The 14306-nt window shown below is 40.6% G+C and overlaps 1 protein-coding gene and 1 pseudogene across 11 annotated transcripts in view; both read left to right on the plus strand.

Annotated features, from left to right (window-relative positions):
- Positions 1-14306, plus strand: part of DIP2C (DIP2 acetate--CoA ligase C (putative)) — a 485677-nt gene that overhangs the window by 215365 nt on the left and 256006 nt on the right. The window lies entirely within an intron of this gene.
- LOC140907946 (small ribosomal subunit protein uS8 pseudogene) lies at positions 11335-14260 on the plus strand (annotated as a pseudogene).

Consider the following 14306-nt stretch of genomic DNA (forward strand, 5'->3'; position numbering starts at 1 on the left):
TGCCTTGCTCCTGGCAGGTAGGTGAGAAGCTTGGGCAGTTGGCCCCCACTTCCGGAAGGGAAGGGGGAGGCGAGAAGTCCAGGGGGCAGCTGGACTCCTCATGCGGAGCTGCACCTTCCTCCCCTAATGGCCTTCCTTCAGTCGGCAGAAGTGCTGGTGGAGAGGATGCACACCACCAACAGAAAGAGGTGGTGGCTACTGTGGTGGCTGTAAGTCAGCCTCACACAGTGTAGTGTAGACATGCCCTTAATTGTTATCAATAGAGATTGAACATGTCTGCCAGCCAAGCTGGTAAACTGTATTTAACGGAACTACTATGTGCTTAAAGTTAGGCATGGCCTTAAGTATCTTGCTGCATTGGGGCCAGAGCATGCTGGGGTAGGGCATATTGCCTCTTCTCAGAATAACTGTCTTGAAGTACATGCCTGTTACTTTTAGAACACTCCAAAGTAACGTTTGCCTTCCCACACATCTTCTCCCCTCTCTGTCTCTCATGTTGACCAAGATTGTAACTGATTTGGTATTTTAGTACAACTGCATGGACTGTGGTTTTGTGAGCCTCGTAGGCTTGGCTTTAGAGTACAGCTGTCAAACATCTATTTAAACTGTTTGTTTCTCTTTTTATTTCCTAAATTAAATTTCCCGCTGCTTCAGCTGAAAGCTGTATAGAGAGTACTGTCTCTCTGCATATACTTCTACTGGGGGTAGTTGGTGTTAAATTGCTTCCAGAGCTGTTCTGTAAGGGTAGTCTACACTGGACATTAAGCCGGGGTCTGTGGAACCTGGGCTTGTGGATGCTTTGGGTTAACAATTGCTGGACCCAGGTCTCACAACTGTGCTAAGGCATCCATATTGTTCTGTGCAGAGCTCCTGACTCGGGTCTGTGGTTTAACCTGCATCCACACTGCAGAATGACAGGGCTTGGACCCAAATCATAATGGAACTTGGGCTCTGACCAACCCCCCTAGCAGAGTCCTATGATCTGAGACCGGAGTGCTTGCTGACCTGAGACAGACTGATTTGTATGTGAACAGAAAGGTGTCTTGGGCTGAAACCTGAGTCAGAGTCTGGGCTTAGTGTGAAGTGTAGACATAATCTAAATGGGTTAAGGGCACTCAGCACCTTGCATCATCATTTCCTAAACTGGACAAAAGAGAGCAAGGAACGACAAATTAAAGTGGCGGGGAGATAGGAAAAATAAGAATTGTAGAATACAAGAGCTAGAGAGATGCTTTTGGTACTTAAATATTTTGTTGAACTTTTTAAATTAAAAAAAAAAGTGCTTTTTTAACATTAGCTAATGTTTCTCTGTGTTTCTCTATGACCCGTCCATGGACTGGCACTGGTCCCTGAGATCTCCCTGACACAGTTTAGGAAGGCATCAAGCTGGTCCCTGGTTTCAAAAAGAAACACTGATCGAATGTATTCCTGAATCTTTAGGGGAGACAATATGTGGATGCTCTCACAGAACTCTCAGCTGGGCTCATGGCAGCTCATTTTGTATGCACATCTCACGGTTCCTCTTCTAATAAACTTACTTTCACAGTAATTTCCTCAGATAATGTTCTACATTTGAGACCATATTCTATGCTTCTTTTCCAGCCTGGAATTGGAAAACTGCTCTAAAGAGGTAACTAGGGATTCCCCTGAAGTACAGAGCATATGTGCTCACCCCGTTATTGACCAACTGAAAGATTTTTAGTGGATCGCTGCCACTGACATCATTTCGAGCATTTCTTAATTGAGTAAATTGACTGCTTGCTGTAGTTGAGCATTTAGTCCTTGGACTCAAGTCATGGTTCATCTGTTACTGTAGATCATGTTTGCAAAACTTAAAAATAACTCAGACCCTGATTATAGTGGGTTTTGGTTTTTTTTATGCAAAAGCAAGCTAGCATTCAGCATCAGAAATGTCCAGTTTTTCTTGAGAATCTTTCTTCACAAAGAACCTAAATCAACTTTATAATTTAGTCATGAAAATAAGGATATGACTTTTGAAATCCACAAGCTGTAATTTATTAGCATTTTGGATAGATTTTAATCCATGTTAATTACCGTGTTACTACTTTGGCTTGGGCTGATTTTATGTTCTTTCAGGACCCAGTATGTAGCATGGAATACTGCTTAATGTCTTATGTTCATAAAGAGACATATGTGTACTTGGAGTTGTTTCAGAGAATCACTTTTAAATTTGAATTTTATAAATATGTTTATTGAAGTCTGTGTAGCATGTGTGTGTATGACACACGTGCATGAAGACACGAAAAGTTCCTTTGTAACTCCACAATTTAAGTGCATTATGCCATTGTGGGTACTCTTTTTCCTCAGTTTCCCAGAATGCTATCCCTTTTTCATGGATAGAAATTGTTTACTTTTTTTCTTTGAAAGAATAAAGACCAAGAACATGACTCTGATCAGTCATGAGGTGAATAGCTGTATGGCACTTTGATTAAATCCAGTTTAATTTAAAATGCATGGAACAATGTTTTTAAATGAAGTGTTTTGGACACAACCTACATGTTGACGTCTTTTCAAGGCAGTTCCGTCCTGTACCATATTATTAGTCATTTTAAAGGTAATTAGGCTGGCTGTGATCAGAACCAAAAAGATAATTGATAATGCACTGGGGAAATGAGATGACCAACCCCAAAGTACTAAGGGAAGGCTGTGAAGTGTCACAGAGTCTATACTTATCTAGTGAACAGTCTTGGGGATATACAAGCAACCTCTGTTTAAGCTTTAGGTTAGGAAGTCTGTCTGTATCTCCCGCAACATCCCTAAGAAACGAACAAACCTTCTTTCATTCTTTTTTTCAATGAGTCTTCATCCATTTTCAGTATATATTGAAATATACTTTAAAATATTTTGACTATCTGCTATTGTTGTGGTCAACAGTGTGTTTAGTGAATTTTTATGATCCAGATATCACTGATTGTAGTAGGCTGTACCGGTAAAATATAGCATGAAATTCTGTTCCTGCTGAGGTTAATGGGAGTTTGGCCACTGACTTCAGTGTGGCCAGGGATTCATCTGTATAATTGAAAACATATTCTGTAGATAGAATTAAATACTTCCCAATATTTTATGCTGTATTTAGCTGAGTTACTATGTAAAGTTTCACTAAATTGCAAATTGTTGACTGATGATTCAGATACGGACATGAGTCCTGGTTATGAGTCATGTTGGAAGGACGTAACAAGTGGGGTACCACAAGGATCAGTTCTGGGTCCGGTTCTGTTCAATATCTTCATATTGATATAGATAATGTTATAGAGTATACATTTATAAAGTTTGTGGATGATACCAAGCTGGGAGGGGTTGCAAGTGTTGGAGGATAGGATTAAAATTCAAAATGATCTGGACAAACTTGGAGAAATGGTCTGAAGTAAATAGGATGAAAGTCAATAAGGACAAATGCAAAATACTCCATTTAGGAAGGCACAATCAGTTGCACACATACAAAATGGGAAATGGCTGCCCAGGAAGGAGTACTGCAGAAAGGGATCTGGGGGTCATAGTGGACCACAAGCTAAATACGAGTCAACAGTGTAATGCTGTTGCAAAAAAAGTGAACATCATTCTGGGATGTCTTAGCAGGAGTGTTGTAAGCAAAACACGAGAAGTAATTCTTCCGCTCTACTCTGCGCTGATTAGGCTCAACTGGAGTATTGTGTCCAGTTCTGGGTGCCATATTCAGGAAGGATGTGGACTAATTGGAGAAAATCCAGAGAAGAGCAACAAAAATTATTAAAGATCTAGAAAACATGACCTATGAGGGAAGATTGAAAAAATTGACTTTGTTTGGTTTGGAAAAGGAAGACTGAGGGAGGACATGATAACAGTTTTCAAGAACCTAAAAGGTTGTTACAAGGAGGAGGGAGACAAATTGTTCCTCTTAACCTGTGAGGATAGGATGAGAAGCAATGGGCTTAAACTGTAGCAAGGGAGGTTTAGGTTGGACATTAGGAAAAACTTGCTAACCGTCAGGGAGGTTAAGTACTGGAATAAATAGCCTAAGAAGGTTGTGGAATCTCCATCATTGGGGATTTTAAAGAGCAGGTTAGACAAACACCTGTCAGGGATGGTCTAGATAATTAGTCCTGCCATCAGTGCAGGGCCCTGGACTGACTAGATGATCTCTTGAGGTCCCTTCCAGTCCTATAATTCTATGTTGGAGGAAGAAGTCAGGGCTTGTGCTTGTCCACACCGCTCAGGTCAGTGTAACTTACATCGCTCAGACATCAAATCTATCAAATCCATTCACTAGAGAAGAAGTGGAAAAGGCCATAAAACTCACCAAACCTGGAAGGCTGCAGGCTCAGACACATCTTCCCAGAATTTCTGAAAAACCTATGTCAGCATGGCCATGACTGGCTGACGTGCTTCTTTACCAGCATGCATGCTCTGACCAAACATCAAAGGGATGGCAACAGGCAAAGGTCACACCATCCTAAAACCAGGGAAACGGAAGATCTGAAAAACTACCAGCTGATATAGTTACTATGTGTAACGGCTGGATTTTAAACCCCTCCCACCCAAAAAGCTAGTGCTTTTTTTGTATCAGAGTTACCAGCCACTGTATTTTTTTCACCTGATCTTTTCGCTTCCTTCTCTTCTACAGTATCTCCTCCCCAGAGTCAATCACCTACTCCCACTTCATTTGTGTAATTCTGTGGTTCTGTGTTCTGTAACTTCCTTTTTCCCCTTGGGCATCTGCCTTCTCTTCTATCTCTTCATTATTCTTTCTTTCCATCTGACATCCTCTTATCCTTTTGGCTGTTCCCAGCTGAATATCCACAAGTTCATTTTAAGCTGCAGAAATTTTGTGTTTTTGAGTGTGGGGCCTAGCATCCTCCATCTATGTGCAGACTATTTTCCTGCAGGCATGGCCCCTGTGATTAGCCTCTGAAATACCCCTTGAGTTATATATGGAACTCCCTGTGCACCAAGCAGAGAAGAAACCTTTTACTTTCCACTTTTCTTTTTGACAAACAGCTTGGGCTCAATTTTTTAGTATCAAAAGAAACTACACTGCAAAAAAGAAAAGAAAAAAAAGAAAAAATATGGCAAGCAACCCACAGCCCAAGTAGATAACTGAAAAACTCTAACATTTGTAAAAACAGTGGCAAACTAAGATGTGAACTGATCATCATGATCGAAGTCCAAATGCAAGATAATGCACATTAAACGTATTGTAGTACGATGTATTGAAGTGAACTGGACAAGGAAAGTGATTAATATATGGAATTGTACAAATCTCCTTCCATTATTGAGTGTATTGTTGTTCATGCAAAATATACAACTACAACTGTGAGGTAGTGTAACCAAGACTTTGACCACAAAATCATTTTTCCTTAGCTGTTCCTGTAAGCTCAGAACAGCAGACACAATTACTTGCAAAATCAAGGTGATAGATTTTTCCTTGCAGGCAGAGTCTTCTAGATAATGAAACTGTAACATAAGGTGTTTCAGTTTTATTTACAACACTTCTGTGTTAATGTGTTTTAATATGCCACTACAAGCCGTCAAGAACACTATCCCCGATACTGTCACGGCTAACCTGGTAGCTGAACTTTGTGACTTTGTCCTTCAAAGATGGACTACAAGCCGTCAAGAACACTATCCCCAATACTGTCACGGCTAACCTGGTAGCTGAACTTTGTGACTTTGTCCTTCAAAGATGGACTACAAGCCGTCAAGAACACTATCCCCGATACTGTCACGGCTAACCTGGTAGCTGAACTTTGTGACTTTGTCCTTACCCATAACTACTTCACATTTGGGGACAATGTATACCTTCAGATCAGCGGCACTGCTATGGGTACCCGCATGGCCCCACAGTATGCCAACATTTTTATGGCTGATTTAGAACAACGCTTCCTCAGCTCTCGTCCCCTAAAGCCCCTACTCTACTTGCGCTATATTGATGACATCTTCATCATCTGGACCCATGGAAAAGAAGCCCTTGAGGAATTCCACCATGATTTCAACAATTTCCATCCCACCACCAACCTCAGCCTGGTCCAGTCCACACAAGAGATCCACTTCCTGGACACTACAGTGCTAATAAACAATGGTCACATAAACACCACCCTATACCGGAAACCTACTGACCGCTATGCCTACCTGCATGCCTCCAGCTTTCACCCGGACCACACCACACGATCCATCGTCTACAGCCAAGCTCTGCGATACAACCGCATTTGCTCCAACCCCTCAGACAGAGACAAACACCTACAAGATCTCTGTCAAGCTTTCTTACAACTACAATACCCACCTGCAGAAGTAAAGAAACAGATTGATAGAGCCAGAAGAGTTCCCAGAAGTTACCTACTACAGGACAGGCCTAACAAAGAAAATAACAGAACGCCGCTAGCCGTCACCTTCAGCCCCCAACTAAAACCCCTCCAACGCATTATTAAGGATCTACAACCTATCCGGAAGGATGACCCAACACTCTCACAAATCTTGGGAGACAGGCCAGTCCTTGCCTATAGACAGCCCCGCAACCTGAAGCAAATACTCACCAACAACCACATACCACACAACAGAACCACTAACCCAGGAACTTATCCTTGCAACAAAGCCCGTTGCCAATTGTGCCCACATATCTATTCAGGGGACACCATCACAGGGCCTAATAACATCAGCCACACTATCAGAGGCTCGTTCACCTGCACATCCACCAATGTGATATATGCCATCATGTGCCAGCAATGCCCCTCTGCCATATACATTGGTCAAACTGGACAGTCTCTACGTAAAAGAATAAATGGACACAAATCAGATGTCAAGAATTATAACGTTCATAAACCAGTCGGAGAACACTTCAATCTCTCTGGTCACGCAATCACAGACATGAAGGTCGCTATCTTAAAACAAAAAAACTTCAAATCCAGACTCCAGCGAGAAACTGCTGAATTGGAATTCATTTGCAAATTGGATACTATTAATTTAGGCTTAAATAGAGACTGGGAGTGGCTAAGTCATTATGCAAGGTAGCCTGTCTCCTCTTGTTTTTTCCTTACCCCCCCCCCCCCCCAGATGTTCTGGTTTAACTTGGATTTAAACTTGAAGAGTGGTCAGTTTGGATGAGCTATTACCAGCAGGAGAGTGAGTTTGTGTGTGTATGGGGGTGGGGGGGATGTGAGAAAACCTGGATTTGTGCAGGAAATAGCCCAACTTGATTGTCATGCACATTGTGTGGAGAGTTGTCACTTTGGATGGGCTATCACCAGCAGGAGAGTGAATTTGTGGGGGGGGGTGGGGGGTGAGAAAACCTGGATTTGTGCTGGAAATGGCCCACCTGATGATCACTTTAGATAAGCTATTACCAGCAGGACAGTGGGGTGGGAGTAGGTATTGTTTCATATTCTCTGTGTATATATAAAGCCTGCTGCAGTTTCCACGATATGCATCTGAGGAAGTGAGCTGTAGCTCACGAAAGCTTATGCTCTAATAAATTGGTTAGTCTCTAAGGTGCCACAAGTACTCCTTTTCTTTTTGCAAGATTCTTCAGTTCAAGTTCTTATGCTTTTAAAAAAGAGTAATAGAATGTGTATTTTTAATTAATTAATTAATTAAATATAAAAACTACATTTGAACTGAGGATTTCCAGGAAAATATACTTTTTGTGATCACTTGCTCCAAGTTTCCCTTCTGTTCTGATATTCTCTGTTAGTTCCTTTCTGTTGGTATAGCTAAGAAGTTTGGACCATCCTCTTGTTGGAATTTCCACATCTTATATCAAAAAGCTGTCTTCTATGTAATATAGCAATCTCTTTGATGTGATTTGGGCTGTGATGTGTGTAGTCTAACAGATATGAGTAGCTAAACTCTCCTGTGAGAACAAGAGGCTGTGAGTGTGAATAATTGCTGGAATATTTGGTTCTTGTTCTCCTCCCGTGAAAGCAGCCTGTACCAGGTGGGATACTCACCAGCAAAAAATCACCTCCTCTGTTTTCAAATACAAATATATAAAATGGTGGAAAAACCTGTATGTTGTATTATTTGAGAAATAATATGAGATCATGTAATTGAAGGCTATATTGTGAAACATACTTAGGAGCAGAGTTAAGGTTACACTGACAACTTCAGCCCTGCTCTTTAACTTTAGCTGAGTAGCCCTTGGCATAAGTCAAAGAGGGCTGCAAAAGACCTGGGACAGCTAAGCATCAGGCTTGCACAGATAAGAGCGGCCAAAGGAAGTTTTGTTTTATGCTGGCAGTGACCGGCTCAGGGAGTGCTAGGGCAGCCTGGGATTGCTGGGCATAGGGATGCTCAGGTCACACCACTTACCCCTTATGCCAATGCACCGGGTGGCATAAGAGGCACAACCCAAGGATGACTAAACTGAAGCAGTTCAAAAGGAAGAGAAAATTGGGACATTTAGCTTTGTCATTTCCGATCTTTTGAATGCTTAACAAATTTGTCCTAACTTATGTCTGATTCTCCTCTTATTTACACCAGAGGAAGGGCTTGTCTACACTTGAAATGCTACAATAGCATAGATGTAGTGTTGCAGCTGTGCCACTGTAGCGCTTTGTGCAGACACTATCTACACCCACCGGTTGGGGGGGGATCTCCTGTCAGAGTAGGTAATTCCCCTAAATGGCCCACCTTGCTTATCACCACAAAAGGTTCTCCCCCTCCCCCGCTCTCCTGCTGGTAATAGCTCACCTTACCTGATCACTGTCGTTACAGTGTGTATGGTAACACCCATTGTTTCATGTTCTCTGTGTATATAAATCTCCCCACTGTATCTTCCACTGAATGCATCCGAAGAAGTGAGCTGTGGCTCACGAAAGCTTATGCTCAAATAAATTTGTTAGTCTCTAAGGTGCCACAAGTCCTCCTTTTCTTTTTGTAGAATTCTTCTGTTGACCTAACATGGTCTACACCAGGAGTTAGGTTCGCTACACTACGTCTCTCAGGGGTGTGGCTTTTTCACACCTGTGAGTAATGTAGCTGGGTCGACCTAACTTTTTAGTGTAGACACAGGCCTAAATCAGAAGTAACCCCTTGGAGGTAAAGGGAATTTCACCAATGTACAACTGGTGTAAGTGAGACTAAAACCAGACCTGTAGACTTTATAGATGGAAAGCATTTTAAAAAACCCTGTACTAATAAAGCAAGTTTTTTTTAAAATTTCTGAATACCCTTTATATTTTTAGCAAAAGTTAAATTGTGTCTAACTCTGTTAGTCATTACTGGATTTTACCTGGTAGAGAATGGATATGGATTCTGACTTCATGACCTTTGTAGGACTAGTGCAAATGGCCACTGACTTCAGATAATTTGACATAATTTAACTTGTTAGTGCATGTCAATCAGTCAAAAGAAAAGGACATCTTTCTACCAGTGATAAATTAGTTTCTGGTATTAATTTACTGTTAATTACATGGAAGATGATGAATGGCATTTCAGGTAGCCATGTAAAAAAACTAGCTTCATAATGTATTCCTATATTCCAGTGGTCACCATTATAAAGTTAACTCTTACCAACAGATGTGCTGATATTTCCTATGGCTAGATAGTTATTTTGTAAATATAGAAAATGTATTGGTAAATGTCTGTTTCCTCTTCCCACTCTCCCGTTCCTCCCTGCCCCCTGCCGCCCCAGTGCTTTTTCTATCAGGGTTGGAAGTGATCAGCATGTACCCAGGTTCCAGTAGGATTGTTGGGGGGGCTGTACATTCCTTAGACATCTGGCCACGCCCTCTTGCATTCAAGGAATGATGCTGGGCATGCTTAGCAAGGCCCAGCACTCGGGCAATATACTGACTCACCACCCAGCCCATTATTCCTGGGATGCTGGGTCACTATATTGCCTGGATTCTGCATGCATATCCTGAGAGGCTGAGGAGAAAGAGGCCATCCCATGCTACAGAATGGAAGTTTTACTTAAAAGTTTGTAAACGGCTGGGATTGATTTTTATGTGTGTTTTTTTTGTTTTGTGTAATCTCTGATCAGAGGTTATTCCTCTTCTCTTATACACAATGGTTTACATTCATGTTCTTTTTGGGAAAGTATAATTTTCTGCATGTTGTCAAATAATTGGTCTCATGGCATTTCAGTGAAAAGTACCTGCAACATCTTGGTTAAAACATTTCATGCATATAAAAAAAAATCCCACGAAGGTCTTGTCTGCCAAAGATTGTACTGCGACATGATTGAGTTTGCATGATCTGTCTTGTTTGTAGAATGAAGACATTTTGCATTGATGTCTTAGCCTTTACAGTTGAGAGGTCTACATATGGCCCATTAATTTTCCATCAGTACAATGTTAGTAGGTCCCTGGAGTTCTCTTTATTGATGGTAGATGTTTACAGTTGTCTGTGCAGGATGAAATAATGCCTGACTTTATTATGTTTCAGTTGACTATTTCCTTCACCACTACCTCTCTTTAGATGTTGCTTGTAGCTTTCTTTTAATACTGTTAATTTAATGCTCAGACCTGTCTATATTTAAGATGTATTTACAAACAAAATATACATAGTGTAACTTGTGATACATTTTCTCAGAAGAAAAATATAAAATGAAAACAAACAAAAGCCCCCTCTGACTTCAAGTTACATAAATGAACATATGTAGTGGAGTGGGGATAAATAGTTTTTGAAGTCTGATTGATAGTTATGTGCACATACCAACAATGGAACAAAACCCCCTAAAGTGATAAGCTCCATTACATCCTTTTGCACACTCATGTGTCGTTAAATTGCCACGCATTACACTTTTTTCCCAATTTTCATAGGCTTTGTTTATAATTCTAATTCCCTACAAGTGAATATTAAAAAAGATCCTGCATTAAGTCTAAACGGTCTGCTTTATAAACTAATTGGATTGCTTAATTTTTACCTTTTCTATGGCATTTTGCATAGTTACATGATTAAGAATTAGCTGCTCACTAGGAGATAAACTGCTAATTGCATCCAGTAAACCTATTTAATGAAATGTTCTTGTCTAATTCATGAAGTTAAGAGACTGATTTGGTAAGTGAGATGGGTAGCTATAGCTGAGTATATGTGCAGTTTGGTATTACATTTTTTAACCTTCAGGTAATTCTTGTAGGAATAAACTGTATTGCTGGAGTACAGCAAACGACTTATGTTTGCCTTGCTAACATATCCAGATTTTATTCTCAACCCTGCAGTTTGGGAGACAATAGGAGGAAGCAAGGAGCAATAATGGTTATGCACATGATTTTGCAAAGGGTCTACTTAAAGAGGAGATGGCCTGCTCCCAAAACAATTTGTGCAGAGTTGGGGAGGACAAAATACATGAGTCATCCCAAACAGGATTTGGGAACGAGATGTACTGCATAATCTGTCACCATGGATGGGGATGGGTGGGCTTTTGAGGAAGACAAAAAAGGATTTTATTGGCAAATTATCAAAATAGAAAAATCACACTGCTGCTCCGTATTGTACCTGGCTGCAGCATCCCCCAAGGAACTCTTGCAACAGCCAGGGACTGAGGACATTTTGGCCACACCCCCCATTCCGTCAGCCACACCTGTGACTCTGTGGTCTGCAAATGGTGAGATAGAGCAGCTATTCGAGCTCTGTGCCGTTGGAGGAGTCCTCCACTCAAGAGGACTCTTGAGTTGGTCACTGCAGGCTTTAAATCTGCTTTGTGTTTCCAGAACAGTACAAAGCAAACTTAAACGGGCTGCAGGGTTTGGCTCCAATGTATATAATCTAAACACTGTATTAAAAAATGCTTTATAAATTTACCAGTGCATTGCTGTGGCCACCTTTACAGTGTAACAAAGGTGCTGTTTAACAGCAGAGGTTAACACTACGCAATAGTTCAGGACCAGAATTGAAGAATGATCCATCTGACTGAAAATCAGGCCATAAAAGGGTAAAGTACTGCAAATGATACAAGGAGAAATCTTGGCCGTAGTGAAGTCAAGATATACTAGCATTGGAAAGGGTTCAGAAAAGGGCAACTAAAATGATTAGGGGTTTGGAACGGATCCCATATGAGGAGAGATTAAAGAGACTGGGACTTTTCAGCTTGGAAAAAGGGAGACTAAGGGGGGATATGATAGAGGTCTATAAAATCATGAGTGATGTGAAGAAAGTGGGTAAGGAAAAGTTATTTACTTGTTCCCATAATATAAGAACTAGGGGCCACCAAATGAAATTAATGGGTAGCAGGTTTAAAACAAATAAAAGGAAGTTCTTCTTCATTCAGCACACAGTCAACCTGTGGAACTCCTTGCCTGAGGAGGTTGTGAAGGCTAGGACTATAACCGGGTTTAAAAGAGAACTGGATAAATTCATGGAGGTTAAGTCCATTAATGGCTATTAGCCAGCATGGGTAAGGAATGGTGTCCCTAGCCTCTGTCTGTCAGAGGGTGGAGATGGGTGGCAGGAGAGAGATCACTGTTAGGTTCACTCCCTCTGGGGCACCTGGCATTGGCCACTGTTGGTAGACAGGATACTGGGCCTTTGGACCTTTGGTCTGACCCAGTATGGCCATTTTTATGTTTTATGTCACTGAGAGTTTTGCTGTTGATTTAGATAGGGCCAGAATTTCACTCATAATATTTTTATTTGACAGTTCACATTTGGTTCACTGCCACACTTTTATTCCAGTATAGAATGTTTATTAATTTCATACTTGTTAATCCCTGATGCACGTATTACTTTAAACATTTATGGATGTTCTTTGAGTTTTTATGGATCATCTTCACTACAGAGTAAGGCTGTTGTATGTTTGATGAACCAATTTAAAAGATAATGTGCTATCACTCACAAGCAATGCTTGTCTTCTGAATAAAACTTTAGAGAAAGAAGAAGTCCACTTCACTGGTAGCTGATATATCGGTGTCTCTGTTTTGACTGTTTTCTAAGGTATTTCCCTTCATTGAACGTTTTAATTTGGGTGGTTCCATTTCAGCTAATTTTTGATAATGTACATTGTAGAAACAATCACTTTAAATGAATTACCACAGATAAATATTAATGAACATAGATTTATTTCCATTTTTCTGTTTAATCAGTATTTTAGTGCTTTTAATTTTCTTCTTCTTCTTCTTCTTCTTCTTCCCTGTTTACTGCCGTTCATTTCCCACTTGGGCATATTTAATGACTTTCTATTTCTGCAAAGAGGCATAAAAACAAACAGTGTGGATTGCCTGTAGGATGTCAGAAACCCCATAGAGGGGATTAACACTACAAACTTAAAAGTTCAAACTCTTCCATTTGCTACTGGTGTGAAATCGCCTTCTCTTCTGTAGTGTTTCCATATTCCATTAACTGTAGCTCTCAAATGTGAAGGCAACAAAAACAGGAGTGTTTGCCACTTTGATTCTTTATATTGGGATTGGCAAAACTCTGAACAAGTAGAATAGCACCTAAATTATCACCTTCATCCCAGCTATAGAGGAGGGTGATCCTTTTTGAATGACTTTGCTGTGCAGACGTACATTAAGTATTCTTTGCTTTGAGGCCCTAAAACAAAAGTATGCCCTTTTTTATCCTTGGGTTACATATTCAAAAACTGCTAAACAAAAACTGCATAGAATAGGTTAATTCCAAATCTGCTTCACGAAGCCAAATTAACTGCTTTGTTTTCCATGATCTTAACTAGAGTAGCAGAATGTCTTCACTGTTAAATCAGATTAAACAATTAGCTTATCCTGATGCCTAGGTTTGTCTCAAAATCATTGATCTGACTGAATATGCCTTCCACTGGAGAAATTCAGATATTTGATTGTAGATTGATTTTCTGTCTCTCCTATAATAGATTCATTTGGAAGGTAAATATTAATGTCAAATTGGCAAATTGTGGGAAGCAAATTGGCACATTAAGATGTATTGTCCATGGAAGCTAGAGGAAAAGGCAACTCTTGAAATTGTCACTTTAAGTTCTGGCCGATCCCCTTAAGAGCATCAACAATGCAGAGAAACATGGAACACGTCAAGTTCTCGTTCGACCATGCTCTAAAGTAATTGTCCGGTTTTTAACTGTGAAGCATGGTTACAATGGTGAATTTGAGATCATTGACGATCACAGAGCTGGGAAAATTATTGTTAATCTCACAGGCAGACTGAACAAGTGTGGTGTGATCAGTCCCAGATTTGATGTTCAGTTGAAGGACCTGGAAAAGTGGCAGAGCAACCGTTTGCCTTCATGTCAGTTTGGGTAATAGTGCTGACACCTTCCGCTGGCATCATGGACCATGAGGAAGCAAGGCAAAAACACACAGGAGGCAAAATCCTGGGATTCTTTTTCCAACACTTGTAAAACAGGCATACTAATAACTTGTTCAAATGGAAAAAAAAATGTACTA

The sequence above is a fragment of the Lepidochelys kempii genome, chromosome 2, assembly GCF_965140285.1.
Source record: "Lepidochelys kempii isolate rLepKem1 chromosome 2, rLepKem1.hap1, whole genome shotgun sequence".
Taxonomy (NCBI): Eukaryota; Metazoa; Chordata; order Testudines; family Cheloniidae; genus Lepidochelys; species Lepidochelys kempii.